At 43.3% G+C, this 18237-nt stretch overlaps 1 long non-coding RNA gene across 1 annotated transcript in view; it reads right to left on the bottom strand.

Moving 5' to 3' along the window:
- The window catches only part of LOC137384548 (uncharacterized), a 52793-nt gene extending 37158 nt beyond the window's left edge, over positions 1–15635 (bottom strand). The window contains exon 1 of the long non-coding RNA XR_010977600.1: positions 15519–15635. This is a non-coding gene — a long non-coding RNA (uncharacterized lncRNA). The remainder of the gene's footprint in view (positions 1–15518) is intronic.
- Between the last annotated feature and the right edge of the window lie 2602 nt (positions 15636–18237).

The raw sequence follows: 18237 nt of genomic DNA, 5'->3' as shown, positions 1-18237 counted from the left end.
GCTGCCAGGAGGATCGGGCCAGACCCTCCCGGCATCAGCCTCTGCCAGAACAATCTTTCACTGCCTCTCCCCACGCCCACCCCCGCCATGGAGCCCGACATCATGGGCTTGGAAAAATCCAGCCCATTATTTTTGTGTGAGGTGAAGTTGAATAGCTGATACCCTGGTTGTCCTCAATTGTTTCAGCAAGAACGCTTTCAAATTCAAGGAGATTCTGAGTAGGAAAGAGTGGCAAGTATTCAGGATAGCTCACAAAATGATCAGGCCTGGAGAAGTAAAAGACCAAATGCAAACGGAATCAGAGCTAACCCATGACGAGTAGGATTTCAAAGGTTAAAGCAAAATAAAATGTCAGCTCCATGTTTTCATTTTGCCGACAAATGCAAGCCTCATACTAACAAAGCCTAATTTTCATTAATTAAGTTTGGTTATGATGAACCAACTCTGGATAAATTGAGAATTGAAGTCCAGTTTCTTATTCGTTCTTCAGAACAAAAATATGGTACAGTAAAAACTTATTGTTTAACTAAGGCTTAAGCAATCTAAATACAGGAAAACGTGTGCCCCAGTTCATATGAAAGGGATTTACAGAAGCTGTTTGATAAGAGGGTGTGGCTGGATATTTTTTAAACAATGTATTTGCCTTATACCAACTTGAAAGTCACCTTTGGAAGAAGACAACTGCTTAGAAATCTTATGAATTGTAACTTTGTGCACTGAATAACTAATAACTATTATACCTGCTGGTCAGAAAAAAATCTTAATCTAAATGACAGTGTGTTGATTCAATGATGTTCCAAACTGTGACTCATCAGCCAGAATTGTACATTGTGGCAGAGGCCCCGCCCACTGGTTTAAAAATCAGGGGCAAGCTCGCCTCTGCCAGTTCTGGAAACCATGCAGTGATTTTGCATGGCCCAGGTCCTTAACTAACTTGGTCAGGACTTCTGCCCCTCTGAGGCGGGAAGACCCACCTCCAAGATCTGCCGGCCAATCAGAGGACCGTCAGCTCCTCAGTCTCAGCAGCACCACCGGGAGCGGTGGCTACTGCTAGGACTGCACCCAGCCAGAAGAGCAAGACGGACACCGGCACCAAAAAAAGGTGAGTGGGCTTTTGGGCCTCGCTGGTGACAATTGGCTGGGCCCCGGTGAAGGGGTTGGGGATCCATCAAGAGGATGAGGAAAGATACTCCAGCGGGGGCGGCTTGTGCTGCTGGGGGAGCCCTGCATGGGGCACAGTGTGCCTGATCAGGAGGGACCCCCAGTCCGCAAGGAGGACTCTAGGTATTACCTGGTGGCCTCCTCAGCTGGCAGTGCCCATCCACTGCTAGTAATATACCAGCAGCAGTGGGAGGAGGCCCTTAAGTGACAATGAATTAGCCACTTAAGGGCCTCAGTTGGCCCCGCTGCTGGTAAAATGGCAGTGGGGATGGGCAAGCAACAGGAATGGCACACCCGCCTCCCACGCGATTTTATGCACCCCCCCGCCCTCCCCCACACTCTCCTCCAGCCCTCTCCCAAGTGGGGTAAAATTTCAGCCATCATGTCAAGGTTCTCCAAAAGGTAGCTTCTCAATATTGGCTAAGCTATTAAAAGGAAATGTTGATCCACGGCAAGGAGAGAGAGAGAGAAGGAAAACCAGACCAGTGGCACACAAGTAACCAGAACCACCAACATATGTCAGTTCCCACCAGCAAACTTCTCAATTGCGACTTATAACTTGTTCATGCCTATGCCAGTCAAATTGTGCAAAGACTCACTGAGTATTTTTCTCATATATGTGAGGACATAAGTTATGTGTCTAATTTCTATCTATTCCATACGTAACAAACCTGAATAGCCAATGGGCAAATGTACATCATTTGGGTAGTTGTGGCAATCAGCTGAGTGAAGGGGGAGAGCCAAGTCTTTGGAGCATAAGGAGAATATTTTGAAAAAGACTCGAGAGCGAGAAGAGAGGGAGAGAGAGAAACAGAAAGAGATATTTGGGGCAGTATTTTTAAACATATCATGGCATTTCCGACGGCAGAACCAGAAGTTGGTGACACTTCCACCTCCACACTTTTTGGCGGTTCCCACGCAATTACAGATTAAAATTTAAGTTTCGGCAGCATGCACGGGAGACACGTGCGATCACGCAGTGGGGACGGCTTTCCATTAGTGGATCCTGGCGTCCCTCAGCAAAGCATCATTAACGGCACGTCTATAAATCATTCTGCATTGCAAGCATGGAGGATCACCAGCCTGCATTTTATTTATTTGTTTGCAGATATTTACTTGAAATTTGGCTTAATTCATTACCCTCCCTCATCCTTTACTCATTCTCTCCCACCCCAGCACCGACTCCCATTTATCATCAACTCATCTCTCCATCACCACCCTCAACAACCCCATTATGTCAGCCAGTAGGCAGCATCCTGCCCCACAGTTCAGTGATGCCTTCCTGCATGTGCTCCTCCAGGCCTTCGAGGAAAGGCTGGCGGTCCTCCGCCCTGCAGATGGACTCAGAAGACACTCCTGCCTGACCAAGCTGACCTGGATGGAGGTTGCAGAGGAGGTGTCGAACCATTGGGTCACTCATAGATCCTGGGTTCAGTGTCGGAAGCGGGCAAATGACTTGCTCAGATCAGCACGGGTAAGTGATGTGGCCGAAGCTGTACAAATGTTTATCTCATGGGCTCCATGAAGCTTTATCTCTGGCAGTGGGCAGCCATGCCTTGAGTTCAAATGCATTTGCACCCTTGATGCCATATAACAATTGATTCTGAGAATGCACTTGGATGCAGCCTGTAACTGACAGGTCAGAATGTTGATGCATGTAGACAATGGGTTTTCAGCATTATTTGACTTGTCATTAGATCATAACATTCTCCTGCAGGTCAAGCAGAACCACAATCAAAGGCAGCAGACCAAGATAGAGGATGGTGTACCCGATCTCCATCTCCTGACCCCAGCAGAGGAGGAGGCTGCACAGATAGCTGGAGAGGAGGGAGGAAGATCAATAGCAGACAGTGAGGCAGGATCAGCAAGGCGTAAGGATGAAGCATCAATGTTAATGTTGCAGCCATATGTGCACACAGGAGGATTGGGTGAAAATGTGACGAGCCCATATTGTGATGGTGCTTAATGTGCTTCTGTTGTTATCCACTACAGGTGTCCACACTCGAATGATGGGATGCCATGAAGCCGATGACATCATCACTGAGGAAGATGACACCAATGCCCAGAGGGTGCACCATCACCTTCCTCTTCTTCCACCTCCACCAGCACAGATACATCCACACAGTCCACGGGGGGATTGCGATTAGAATCAGGATCACAACCTGGAAGGCATGACACAGACAGGTCCTAATAAATGAGGGAGCATGTGCCAGCATCAGCGCTTGAGCCCCCCAATAGGATGGATCCATCAAGGGCCCATACCTCCAGAGGATGCCTGCCTTGATCATCCAGGGCAACAGGGCACTGGAATGAGCAGACTGCCACCGCCTCAGCCACTAATGTCGGGGTACCACCAAGACGTAGTGGTAGGAAATGCAAATTGAAGGAATTATGAACACAAAGGTGGCACAAGTGTTTAAAATAGTTTCTCTGCTAATATTAATATTTGTCAAAACATTTATTTAATTTATTGTTTGATACATTCTCATATCTCATTTAAAGTTGCTGAGGTTAAAAGGATAATGATTATGGATCCCTTATGACTGGCACGCTTTGATGCTTACAAAGGATTTTTGGACATGGGCATTGTGTCGTCCACATTGACGTTTGAGTCTTCAGTCTTCACACATGCACATTATTGGCCTCCTCCTCAGGCTGTTCCGATTCATCCTTATCTGAGGAGGAGTGGTGTTCCTCCTGTTCCTCCTCATGCAAACTATGTCCGCGTTGCATTGTCAGTTTGTGCAGTGCACAGCAGACTATAATTATTCGTGAGACCCTCTGTGGTGAGTACTGAAGAGCCCCTCTGGACTGGTCATGGCAGAAAAAGCACATTTTCAGCAAGCCAATCATGTGTTCGATGATGGCTCTGGTGAATGCGTGAGCAGCATTATATCGCTCTTCAGCTGTACTTTGGGGATGCCGCGCTGATGTCATTAACCATATCCAAAGGGGGTAACCCTTATCACCTAGGATCCAACCGTCAACTTGGGCTAGTGCTTCATAAACTCCTGGCAGTTGTGAGTTTCGCAAAATGTATGAATTGTGACAGCTCCCTGGGAAGCGAGCACCGACCTGTATGATTTTCCGCCTGTTGAACATTAATTGAGTGAAAACCTTTGCAATTAAAAAATGCAGCAGCCTGGTCCCAGGGAGCTCTAATGGTCCCATGAGTGCAGTCCCTTGCACTCTAGGGAAACAAGCAATAGCAGCAAAGGCCACTGACCTTGCTGCCTGGCTGTCCTCATCCACTGGAAAACAGATGAAATCATTGTCACGACAGAATAGGGCATTGGTCACCTCTTTGATGCACCTATGAGTTGCAGCCTGTGAGATGCCATCTATGATGTCACCCGTTGAGCCCTGGAAAGCACCACTAGCAAATAAATTGAGTGCAGCGGTCACCTTGAGGGCAACTGGCATGGGATTCCCACCAAAACCACGTGGTTGCAGGTCATGCTGAATGATCCCACAAGTCTCAATGACCATCTCACGTGACATCCTTAGGAGTCTCTGGCATTGCTTCTCGGACATCGGAAGGTAGTTTGTCCTTGTCCACTCGATGACGTGCCAGTGCCCATCTTCCATAATGCCTTCCCAGGCATGTTCGCATTGGATCAGGTTTTGCATTTATAAGCATTTAACCTGCCCACTACCACTCTCCGTTTCTCCTTTCCTTCGTTGTGATAGGGTTAATGTTGAGGCTCAAATGTAGGGAAAATGACAACAGCAAATGGAACAAAGGGAAAAGAAAATTCATGAGAAAAGGGAACAAATGCTGCAGTAGTTACCAAATAACTACATTAAAGGAAGTAAGCAAGCAAGTTCAGAAGGAAGTGAAGAAACCCAGAAAGCCATCCAGAAGAGCCTACCAAATCTTTTTTACAACAACAACTTGCATTTCTATAGCACCTTTAATGTAGTGAAATGTCCCAAGGTGCCTCACAGGCATGTTACCAGACAATGTTTAACATTGAGTCACATAAGGAGATACTAGAACAAGTGATCAAAAGCTAGGTGAGGGAGGTTGATTTTAAGGAGCAATTTAAAAGGAAAGAGAGAGGTAGAGAGGTTTAGGGAGGGAACTTCAGAGCTTAGGGCCCAGACAGCTGAAGGTGCAGTCACTAATGTTGGAACAAAGGAATTCAAGGTTACATACAAGGACAGAGTTGTAAGTCTATGGTTGAAAAGTACTTCCACAACCCGATCCAATCACCACTTCATCAGGCAGTGGGGAATTGATTACTTGAAACTTTCAAACCAGATGGGGCTTAGTGCATGTCTGGAATAAGGATACTGGAGGGTACTGAACTATGTGTAACTTGTAGGGACACATGATAATCTGTAAAATAGCTTATATTGTTGTATGCTGCAAGCTCAACTATTACTATAATATGAGGTAAAGTAACCCAGACTGAATAAAATTTGTCTTGAATATTCCCATATGGTCCTTCACCAGAGGATATTTAGTAATTTTAATATCCACAGAGCAGGTAAGTGAGCCCCAGGAAAGTTAAACATATATATAAAGTTATGTAATTTCCCCAGCGAGTGACAATTCATTGTAATGATAATGTATATACTAGTTCATTGTTATAAATGAACACCTAACAGTATGATCTGACAGATGCAAATTAAGCAGTGCTTTAAACTGGAAACAAATCCTGTATTATAACATTATTAATGGTACCTCACTGACTTTTATATATTGATACAAAAGAACCTACTAATGCCTAGAATTGTAGATAGGTGTGTGTGGTATTCTATATTCCCCATTATAAATATCCAATGGCTACTGTAAATCCCTAACAGTTATTGTCGATAGTTTTAGCTAGTGAGGTAGCACAAACCTCACTAGGCATTATTTGTCATATAATAGCAAATGTGGTCACTTGTCCTCTAAGATTTTGTTGTTCCTTTGCTCTCCATGGAAGAAGTGTTGACATCTGTCTAACGGTTCAGCTGAGATTGGGAACTTGGCTAGTGCAGATTCAAAGCCTGATCCCACACCTACTACACTGAGGCATGGTGCATTGCGAAGCATTCTGCTATGCTACCACGGTGGCCAGAATAATCTTTCATAGCAAACAGTTTATTCTCTCAGTGCGCAAATCACAAGAGAGCTTCCAGAGTCGTTTTCAAAAATTACTTTCTTATATGGGAAAAAAGTTAACAAAAGGCAAACGTGGGATAAAAAGTTCTGCACACTGTCCTAACAGCTGGCAAATTGGTATTTATATATTGCACCCCAGCCCTGTGTTGCTGGGTTGCAACTTCCATTTTGTTTGTTTTTGATAGAACTTTCTGAGCGATTTGTGAGAAAACAATATGTGATAAACCATATAAAGCTCATACACAAGACTGTGTCAGTAATTTGTAATATATGATTTAAGACAGCCAATATTATCCTCTGATGTTTTGTAAAGTGCCATTAACTACCATTTCATTCAGTTATGAGCTTGTTTCCCCTCCACTTCCATGAATTCTTAGGCAATATTGATGAAAAATAGCACAATCACCAAACATCATAAATTTACTGATTATAAAATTATAAATAATGAACTAAGCATAGGGAAAGTTCTGCAACTTGATGTCCCCCCGAGCTTAAAGAAACATTTTATCATGTAATAATATTCTTTGGTACATTAGTCATTTATAGATTCAAAGAAGAAGTTGCTTTCTAAAAAAGATTTTAAAATGCTGTAAATAATGCAGATCAATTAAGGAGGCAGTGACTATAACAGGATACACAGTGGCTGCATTCCATAAATAAATCAGGGATAAAAGTATGATGAACAAAATTCCAGACTTTTTTGGAGTGTAGTTTCTGCTTTTTGGTATATCTGTGGTTAACACAGATCTTCCTACTCCCATTTGAAATTGAAAACACCTGCTTTTGAGACTGATGGCTTATTAGGGAATTTCCAGGACCTTGGTAGGTTCCTGTGTCAAGTAATGTTTGCATTCCACCATAGGACAGGGAGTTCACCTGATTGTCATTGGATAACTTGCAGTATAATTGGTATTTAATATGATTTATTGATGCAGGCAAAGAATACATGAAAGAGATACGTAGACAGGAAATGACAAGGCATGTTTCCTTTGAACTTTCCAGAACAGTTTTAAGTAAAATAGGCTGTGCCAAATGCTATTTAGGCCATTTAACATGTTTTTATTTTCAGATATATTAGATAAAACTATATAAAGACAGTTGTATGAAACTAGCTACTGATGTTGCCAGAGTTCTTTTTAAATCACATCTTTGGTTTTTTTTTCAGCCTATTATTGTCTAACCTATCCTCCCCCAACCCAGATGCACTGCTTTCATCATGTTATAATTCAGTCATAGAAACAATTAGTATGGTTCCATGGTCAAATCAGTCTTGGATGAATTTTTATTCTCTCAATTCGGAAGGAGTTTGAAATCTATCCCTAAACCCCCTACATCTTGCTGTATCTCTCCCCACCAAAAGTTTCCTCATAAACTACCTGGTGATCATACCTTCAATGACCTTCCCCTCAAGTATCTTGCTAATCCTACTTATAGTCTGATCCATCCCTCTGTGATATATCTTAGAAAGTTTTCTACATTATAAATTCCATAAAAGCACAAGTTATCATTTCTCTTGGTTAAAATCTCTATATAAGTGTGAATTGTTGTTGAGTCGACCATCATACGTTCGAAGCAACTTTCTGGCAAATTCTACAAAAAAAGCACCTATATTTCACATATTTTCTTAAAGAAGAACTATACCTTTTATTAAATTTGAGTAAAATACACTTTAATATCTCTTTTTAATGATTTCATTATTTACGCTTCAGTTTAGCTTAGCACACCTCTGATCCACATGGTCACACTCCCTTGCAGATCAACTGCAGTGCCAAACTATATATTGCATTGCCTTGATAACAGGGATCAGGTCACAGGTGAGCAGGAAAGCACAGTTGTCTTTTCTTAAAACAATAAGGCGACACTGGGTTGCCCCGGTGTCATCACATAAAAATAATAAAAGTGGCCTCTTGTAATGGGGCACAGCTAATAGAAAACTTAATCATAAAAAAGGAAACTTATACAATTAAATAGCAATAAAGCTGCAGAGAAAGACAGGCAGTCAAAGTGACCATCCCTGTGGGTTGCACCCAACCTGGACTTGCAGATGGCCTACATGGCCAGGCCCAGGAACAGGACCATGAAGAAGTCTCCAACTTGTCCACCCAGCGCACCTCCCCACCAACCCCTCCCACCCCCCCACCCCGCGACGGTTGGCCAAAGATCAGGAATTGAGGAGAAACTCCTTCAACAGAGGCTGCAACTACTCACAATCAGTGTAGATGTGAAAAAAGGACACAACAGAGCTGCAGAAATGAGAGAACAGTTGCAGTATATTCCACTTAGTTAAATTCTCCAATTGTAAGAGAATTGCTGCTCCGCTGGTAAATAATTATTTTTCCATGGGTAATCACTGCCCTTTCACTTTACTCATTAATATGAGATGTGTATTTTGATTTATGACCTAAAAATACAAATCATATCCTTTCTAACCAGCTCAAATCATCTTTCATAAAGCTCTCTCCTTCTGGGATGGGATAAGTTTTCTGTAATGCAGAGTAATTAGAAACCAACAATCTGGAATTTGCTCTTGTGAGCAATTTGTGGTTTTGTACAAGATCACAGACCAGCGTGAGTCTAAGGGAAATTCATTTACATTGTTTTCATTATTTTCACAAACTTTCAACCTAATGCCTTGTGCAGCCCTGATAAAAAAGCATAGGAGCATTTAAGCAAATCTGGGATTTTATCTGAACCTCAGCCCCAAGATCCATGTGACACTGCTTGAGTGACTCATTGCACATATCTCTCTTGAAAGAGCAGTGAGGCAAGACTGTCCACAGCCTCCCATCCTATTCAATGTTTCATGCTGTTGGTTGGCAAAACAAGTGATCGCCTGAGAGTGTCCTTTCCAAGCATTCCTAAAGGTATAATGATACTCTTTTCTCAGAATACATTATTTTGCTGGTGGTCTTACCTGACAATCTAATGCATTCTACTCAACATCTTGAACAATGGATTAATCAGTCAGATATGGTGGTAGGTATCCACTAATGTGGTATTATAGCTTTGAGGCAATCTCAAAGCATTGATTGGAAGATACAAGGGGTGTTTTTCCCAGTTATTGATCCACATTATTCTCTGGGGCTTCTGGGGATGCCAGCTTCAGCCTGGACACAGCCTTTTAGGACTACACAACAAAGTAGGAAAGAAAGATCTCAGTACAGGCTGCATATCTGGTGTTGAAACATGCTTCAGAACCCTGAGGCATGGAACAGAAAGATTTTCTCGAGTCCACGTTTAAGATCCAGGACGAAATTGTTCAGTGGATTTTTGGGGCAAGAGGAAGCAGTTGCAGATAGAGAAGGCTCCGGTTCACATTTACTGCCACCGAGTACCCTGGAGGGGAAGTCATTTCAGGGTGATTTTCTTTTTTGCTAAAGCCCATTATAGGAGGCTCTGGAAGAAGTAGCTTGTGATGAATAAGCATGATACACAGCATTAGACTTTAGCATCTGTAACTAGTTCACAAGCTGCTCTGTGTAGGTTCTTCCACCATGCTAAAGGCTGGTGTCTATAAATAGCAGATGAAGTTTGGAACACCTGCTGAAAGGCATCACCTACGGGCAGGGAATGAGAACATGCACTGATCTATCCAAGGCTCAGTGCCTACTATCACTAGGTTGCAGCTAGATTGCAGTTGATACTAATGCTCAGCACCTGCAATTGATCGAACAACCATTTGCCAGGGTATGGAGTGTGTCCATACTGTGCTTAGGAGGACACTGGCAATAAACTCAGCCATTTTATAGTCAGTTTCATTGCTCACTATATTGCCAATGCTTGAACAGCCAGGACCACCCTATCTGCTGTTCACTGAATGAGGGCTCAAGCCCACTCCTGTAAGTTGCCTAATTATCTCTCATGGCTATCCTCCAGAAGGATCAGATAAATGGCTGTTTTTCTGGGGTTGGGGTGAATCCAAGGCAACATGCCTGGCCATGGGAATTTGGAGCCATCTACAGTAGACTTGGTAATCCAAAGCCTGAGCAAGGCAGGGCTACAGTACTCCAGAGCACTGACAATAACTGACCAGTCAGGTTAGCTCGCTAATAGTACCAGGAGGGGGAGACCTGTTGCTGGGGGCCTGAGGTACTTCCCATTCAGCTTCACATAACCATGCAAGCCACTGCCCTAACAGATAGGGTGGGCCCTGGCTGGTCAAGCAGAACACCTACTCTATGCTGGTGCTGTATGTTATATACGGTGCACTTTTAGCTGGTTAAGCTCCAGCTGTAATCCTACACACTTGGAATCCCTAAATCTCTACACTGTTTACCTGCACCATGTTATGTTTCATACCTCAAGCATGAAGAAACTAGACTCATGATTTCTGTGTATGTAGGCTCTATTCAGATGGCTGCCCAGATCTGTCTTAGTTTCACTTTTGGAACCATGCCCCCTCAGGGTTGACTGACAGCATAGTGAGTAGTCTTACAAACACCGCACAGGGCAATCAATCACTGAGCAATCAAACACAACACAGCTAAACTCATTGTACTTAGGCAGGTGCGACAGGTCCCTACAGAGGATATGCAGTCCAAATCAAGCAAAAATGAAGCTCTGTGGATTTCCAAGTAGCTTGGCTTGGAGACTTGTAAACATGATGATATATGGCTATACCTGTCAGAGAACTGACAGAACAAAAAATATGTGGCAGAGTGTCAAAATATTTATTTTTCTTTTAAATGCCTCCTACTTCATATGAAGAAAATTTTGTTGGTCATTTACATAGTTGCAACAAGGAAACAGGTCATCAGGCCCAACCAATCTGTTTCAGCATTCGCCTTCCAAATAAGAAAATAGTCCTAATGTACCTTCCCTGTCCCCACATCCCACTATGTGCTTTTCCTCCATCCACCTCTGCAGTTTAAATTGAATGCTGACATCGGACTGAATCTTAACAAAAAACGTGTGGGATGGGGTCATGTCAGAAGTAAAAATTCAAAAAGTCTGAAACAGGAACCCAATCCACCTCAAAACCCCACCCACTTCCAGTTTTAACAGAGGTGGGACCGAGGTGGGGTGTGTGGGGTGGGGGGGGGGTGCAGTGGTGGGGAGCGGGTGCTGGAATCAATCTGCTTGTGGGAGGCAGGTTGATCATTTAAGTATTATCATGAGGTTGCATGCCTTCATTTCAACAGTCATTCTATTTTGAATTCATGTCGGTCAGGTTTCCTAGGCTTTGGGAAACCCGATAGGTAAAAGAAGGCGAGAAGGGCTGAATTCATGAGGTACGTGCCTTTGCAGCAGTGCTTGTGAGCCAGGAGGAGCAGGAGTGTAAACTGTACCCATCATCCCAATTTATGTATGCTCCACCACATCCACCCCCATCATCTTCTATTCCTGCCAACCACCATTAGACCATACCCCCTGCCGCCCCACCCCCCCCAACTACTATCTGTATCCTCAACCATCACCCCGCACCACACCCACCCACATATGATAGGAGGACGCCCCCCCCCCACCCCAACAGGATCGGGACTCCCTCCTCCCCGTGATTGGGACCCCCAAAGATCTGTGACATCCCGCAACTGAACCTGCCGGCTCACCTCAGCTGCAGCTTTGTACTGTAGGCTTCCCCAACAGACCGCCAGGCCTCCAGCCTGTCAGTCAGGTTGCCCGTTGGTGAAAAACCGACAATAAAATTTACAGGAACTCTGCAGTTAAAAACTGCTGGACTTCGGGAAACCTGTTCTTCCAGGCTCAAAACATCCCCCAGCATGGAGCACCTTCAAACTGAAATCCAGATTATAGTTCCTGCTTCAACTGTTAATCCTGGAAGTGAATTCCACTGCCTAACAGCTCTATGTGTAAAGAGGTTTCTCTTGCTCTGTTCTAAATCTCTTACATTTAGTCTTTCATCTAGTCCCTAATGCTAGACTCCCAACTATTACAAAAAGTCTGCTTCTGTCTGCCGTGTTCCATCCTTTCATAATTTTAAAAGCTTCGACTTTATTGCCTGGTAATTTATGTTGTTCTAATGAAGAAACCCCAACTTTTCAATGCTTTCTTTTGTACTTGTATTTCCTTATACCATGCAGCATTCTTGTAGATCTGCATTGTACCTTCTCTAAAGCCTCAATATCCCTATCATTATTGCACAAAGTATTCGCATTGATGACTTATTAAGGTTTTATACAGTCTCGCCATTACCTCTTGGTTTAAATATTACGCACGTATACATCACAACAAGCTAATCAAACCCAAGAGGGACATTTCTACAGCCTGATTGGACAGGAGAAACAAAAGATACAAATCTTAAGCAATAAAACTGGTGGAAACTGAAGGTACAAACTGAAACCTCAAAAAGAAGTGAAAGTGATGAGATGATGAACAACTTTACTGCAAAAATGTGAAGCCCTTGTGACAAATATGTATTAAGGTTACAGTAAAGATTGTGGTAAGGTAGAGGCATAGATACTGTTGAAAACAGAAGAAAATAACAGTCTTGAGGATAGTTAGACTATGAGAATAGAGAATCTCAGCTCTGGGTCGAACAGGATATTGGAATTGTGCAAGTCTGCTTCAGCCTAAGTGAGGCAGAGATAGAGATGGATTCAATGGCAGGGGAGTGATGCTTTTAGTGAGGCCAAAAATAATGGGCAGAATTTTCGATCTCCAGAGGAGGTGGGACTGGAGGCAGGCAAGGCTGCAATTTCCTATCATCAGCTGGCATGCCGGTTAGCCAGCATGTTCCCATCTCCCGGCAATTTTGGAACATGCTGGTTCAGGGCGGGATGACAGCCATCCACTCACAAGCGGCACGTAGCATATTAAGACAATTAAATGGCCAATTAAGGCCAATATTCTGAGGCCGACTAGGGGGGGTGGGGCGGGCGGGGCAGTGCTCCAGCAGCATTTTAAACCCCCACCACCACCCCCACAGCCAACATTCTAAGATGGTCACAGCAGCAGCCAAAGGTTGCCCTGTGGAGGGAGTCCCAGGTCAGTTTTGTTTGAACCTATATTTGAACCTTTATTTGAACCATCTTAAGGCACCCTTTGTCTCTCCCCTACAGTGTGCATCTCTGATGGCAGGTCTGCCAATCTCTCAGGGCTGGAAGGCATCCTATTGGTCCTCCAGCCTTAGAAGCCCACCCGCCATCCTTAGTTGGATGGAGAACACGCATACTGGCCACTAATTGTCCAGCTGTTCAAAAATCATGTCGGACCTCAAGCACTGACACGATGTGGGGTCAGGATCCAAAAATGGTCCTGATACTGGTGTCTCGAACCTAGAATTAAAATTTAGCCCAATGGATTTAACCTTGCTGATATTCAATTAGAGGAAATTCTGTCTCATTCACAATTTAATGTCAGATAACTTGCACAAGCAACCTGACTGCAAAGGGTTGGTCGTAGGGATGATGGAACCAGCGCAGAGGTAGAGCTGAGTGTCAGTAGCATACATATGGAAGCAAGTTTTATGTCTATGGATGAAGTTACCAGAGAGAAGTGGGCGGCACAGTGGCGCAGTGGTTAGCACCACAGCCTCACAGCTCCAGCGACCCGGGTTCAATTCTGGGTACTGCCTGTGTGGAGTTTGCAAGTTCTCCCTGTGTCTGCGTGGGTTTCCTTCGGGTGCTCCAGTTTCCTCCCACAGCCAAAAGACTTGCAGGTTGATAGGTAAATTAGCCATGATAAATTGCCCCTAATATAGGTAGGTGGTAGGGGAATATAGGGACAGGTGAGGATGTGGTAAGAATATGGGATCAGTGTAGGATTAGTATAAATGGGTGGTTAATGGTCGGCACAGACTCAGTGGGCCGAAGGGCCTGTTTCGGTGCTGTATCTCTGAAAAAAAATCAAATCAGAAGTACTTAAATGAAAATAGAGGGGCCAAAAATAGATTCTTGGGGGCTATGTGGCTACGTGGTATAGAAAGAAAAGCCATTGCCGAAAATGAACTGGCTGCCTTGGGACAAGCAGCGGTGGATCTATGTGAGGGAAGAGCCACAGAATTAGACCACAGAGGAAAGGTGATGCAGAAGAATGACGCGGTCGAACATAATGAATAGAAAGGTCTCACGTCCTCATTTCCAGAGGATGTTGTTGGTGACTTTGACCAAGACAGTCTTGGTGATGTGAGCAAAATGGAAACCAAATTGAAGGAATTTGAGCACAGAGTTGTAAGAGGCATAGGCAGGGAAGTATGACTAAAGGCCGGCTTGGGTTTGCGAATGAAACCTGACCCGAGCCCAACAGAACTACATCCGACACAAGCCCAACCAGCCCAAGTCCTTTCATTTTTTCCCGTGCCCGACCCGACCATCAGTTAACCTAGCTTCCATTTTTCACTTTGTTGCTTATCAGCACAAGCTTAAAAAAACTGCAACTAAACAATCTTTCAAGTCCAAAAAGTACATTAACATTGGAGCCACGTACCGGAGGTGGTGATTGAGTGTGTCCGACCCGACCCGAGCCCGGATGCCAGAACCGGAAGGGCGACCCGAACCGACCCAAACCCGACACATGTCGTCGGGTCCCGGCGGGTTCAGGTTAGGCAGCCACGCTCTAGGTATGACACTAAAAATAAAAAGGTACAAGTACAAAAAAAATGGTACCTAGCTGGGTGCATAGGCTATTTTGTGAGTGTCAGCTGTGGTTCTGTGATAGCACTTTTGCCTCTAAGCCAGAAGATTGTGGGTTCAATGCCCACTCCAGAGACTTGAGCACAAAATTTAAGGTGGTGTTTCAGTGCAATATTGAGGGATTACTGCACTGTTGGAGGTGCTGGCTTTCAGAGGAGAACTTAAACCAAGGTCCTGCCTGCCCTCTCAACTGGATGTAAAAGATCCCACTGCACTATTCAAAGAAGAGCAGGGAGTTTTCTTGGTGCCGTGGTCAATATTTATCCCTTAGCTAACACCTAAAAACAGATGGCCATGTCACTTATTTCACTGCTGTTTGTAGGACATTGCTGTATGCAAATTAGCTGTTGCATTCCTACCATTAAAACAGTAAATGCACTTCAAAAAGTATTTCATTGGCTGTAAAGTGTTTTGGAATCTCCAGAAGTCATAAAAGGTGGTATATAAATGCATGTTCATGCTTTACATAATGCTAAAGTTCTCTTTGGCGTATAATTTGCTCTAACTTTTCACTTGCAGTTAATGATGGTTATCAAAACCACCTGATTGTGTTATAGAAAGTACTTTGCATTCTTCAGATAATATAAATAAGGTACACAAGAGCACACAGGAATGTTAGAACAAGAAAACGCCTTTCAGCTCAGTTAGCTTACCCATTGTTTAGTTCCATGTTCAGGGCCTGTTCAACCTATTTCCACCTCCTTGGCACCAAGCCCATTCCATACTGAATCAGGTACCTGTCTTTTTTTCAATGCTTCAGTTCATTCAGTGCTTTACAGTGTGCTTGGTGCCAGTGTATTCCATAAGTACTTTATCCCCTGAATCACACCCACTGTTCCTCTTTACCAATAGCTCCCAACCTATGCAGTCACCTTACCCTGACCCACTTGCCTTCCTTCATGAATAGAAAGAAGTAAGTAGCTGGTAAATATTTTACAGAACAGTGGATGGTTGGGGATGAATTACAAGCATGTGTTGTGGCTCCACATATATTCATCTCTAATTAACCCCTAACCGATCATTACACTAGCTATAATATATACTGTGTATGGAACTTCCTCAGTCTACAGCTGATTATTCTTTGATAAGTATGCAGTAAGCACTCACAAAGGAGTGCAATAACCATCTGCTTACATTGAGAAACTGAAATTCAATAGAGAATGCGACAAGAGACAGACCCCTCACCAAATAACAGTATTTTCCAACATTCCAATCATAGTGTATAGGCATATAAGGCCGAAGATAGACGAAATTCAATGGAAACTCGTCTCAAATGATACTCATAAATTGTTAAAGTTTTATTCTTGTGGTTCACGTTGTGCAGATTCAGTGGGAGTAATTTTAATATAATCATATTGCTACATATCATTTCCAATTATGTTGTTACTAGACTGTTTAGGTGATGGGCAGTTTATATTGATACAATTTAATTACCAGTCAGATCCTCAATAAGTAATAGTCTCATGTGTCACTCATACAAGAAGTGCAATGATAAAAATTATGGACTAAAACTGAAGAGTTATAAAAATTGACTTTGTCTTTTACAAAATGAACCTTTCTTTTTAGGAGTGAACAATGTGCTCCAAAGTGACCACCGAAGGAAAAGGACTTGGCCTTGGTCTATTCAAACTGTCTGACAGGAACAAAGAATACCTTCAAAGCTAAAAGGTGTCAATTGCACCAATCCTACACCCATTCTGAAACATTCCTGAATTGATTGGGTTCTTATGAAACAAAGAAGGTGTGAAGTAGTCACATCCTGGGCCATTGTGTGATCATCATGGGAGAGACCAAAGTGTCTCCAACCAGAAGATGATGTAACAAACTTTTTACATTAAAAGGGCAGCCCTCAAAGAGGGAGAGACACCCAGAAAGCAGCATCCAAGAAGCTTGTTTTCAGCAAACAAGAAGGGACACACCCTGCTGTAGAATTCTACATCTACACTTTATAGAGCAGTGGATTAGAAGTGATCCATTGTCTTCAACTGAACTTTCAACAAAGAGAGAAATCTACAAACACCTCAGGCCTGCAACCAATGAGAACTTGACTTCCAAGAGAATTCAACAGGTTTACTGTGACCCCACCCCGAAACCTACCCCTAATTAAACCCACCTACCCCTTTTCCTCTCTATCTGTCATGTGTGTGTGTGTGTGTGTGTGTGCGCGAATGAATGAGTGAGTGGATGTGGTTGCAATGATTTCGGGATAAGGCATATTGATCAATAAATAATTGCTTTTCTGTTTTAACCTGTAAGAAAACCTGTTGCTGTCTGTTTATTTTGCAAATAAAACACAAAGGGGTTAAATTCTATTAACAAAACACACTTGCTGCGGTCAGGTAGCAGCTGAACAGTGAGAACCACCCAAACCTCTCACCACCTGGCCATAACACATGCTTGTATGTATTTGATCAAATATGGCCTGAAAGCAAAATTTCTGATCCATGTGTCACGAAACCACCGAGAGCTAGAAATGGTTGTAAACTGCCCATTATTGTCTGTACTTGCTGTCTTGTTCTCCAGAATCAGAGACAATTGCAAATTTATGATGTGTGATATTATTTCAAATATTTTCAAGAAGAGTGTTCATACATCTTTGTGTAAAACACCTCGGGGTTTGATTTCTTCCGGTAGCACACTGCTTAACATATTATTATAAATGAGTTCATGACTGGGCCAAAGTGTCAGCTAGGCTCTGTTGCTAGCATCTTGCCTTTCAATAAGAAGGGTTCAAGGCCCACTCTAGACTGACATTCCAGTGCAGTGCTGAGGGAGTGCTGTATTGTTGGAGGACCATTCTTTGGAGGAAACATTAAACTGCGATCTATTTAAATGGCTAAAGTAGAGGCTAAAGATTCCAAGGTACAACTTGAAGAAGAGAAGGGAGTTCTCCTGGTTTTCTCACCAATATTCTTCCCTCAAACAGCATCACCATAAATAGACTGACTGGTCATTCATCTCATTTGCTGTTTGGAGTATCTCGTCCTGTGGGGCTACCTGCGAACCAAGTGTGACTAAACTTCAGAGTAATGCATTACATATGATGTGTATTGGGATGAAGAGATGTGCTCAGATGCTATAGGGATCTTGATGAGACCGTCAGACCTGTTCGACTATTGTTTATCAGATGCCTCTGCCCTGCATTATGGGGTGGTGAGACCTGCTCATGATGCTGTCATGAATCACCTGTGCTTCTTTGTTCTTTATCTGTTTACCCATTAACCTGTTTACTGTTTTCAAGAAAGTAATTTACTGAGAGCTTATTTCTGATCTGAGCCTGCTTTTTGTATAGTGATTGTTGGGTACCATCTTGCTATCTCGCGATCCTTTTTTATTCACTTTGCCAAAGAGAAGAATCAGTGACGGCATATT

The sequence above is a fragment of the Heterodontus francisci genome, chromosome 26 (genome assembly GCF_036365525.1).
Source record: "Heterodontus francisci isolate sHetFra1 chromosome 26, sHetFra1.hap1, whole genome shotgun sequence".
Taxonomy (NCBI): Eukaryota; Metazoa; Chordata; class Chondrichthyes; order Heterodontiformes; family Heterodontidae; genus Heterodontus; species Heterodontus francisci.
The sequence above is the reverse complement of the archived record's forward strand: the minus strand, read 5'-3'. Positions and strand labels throughout refer to the sequence as shown.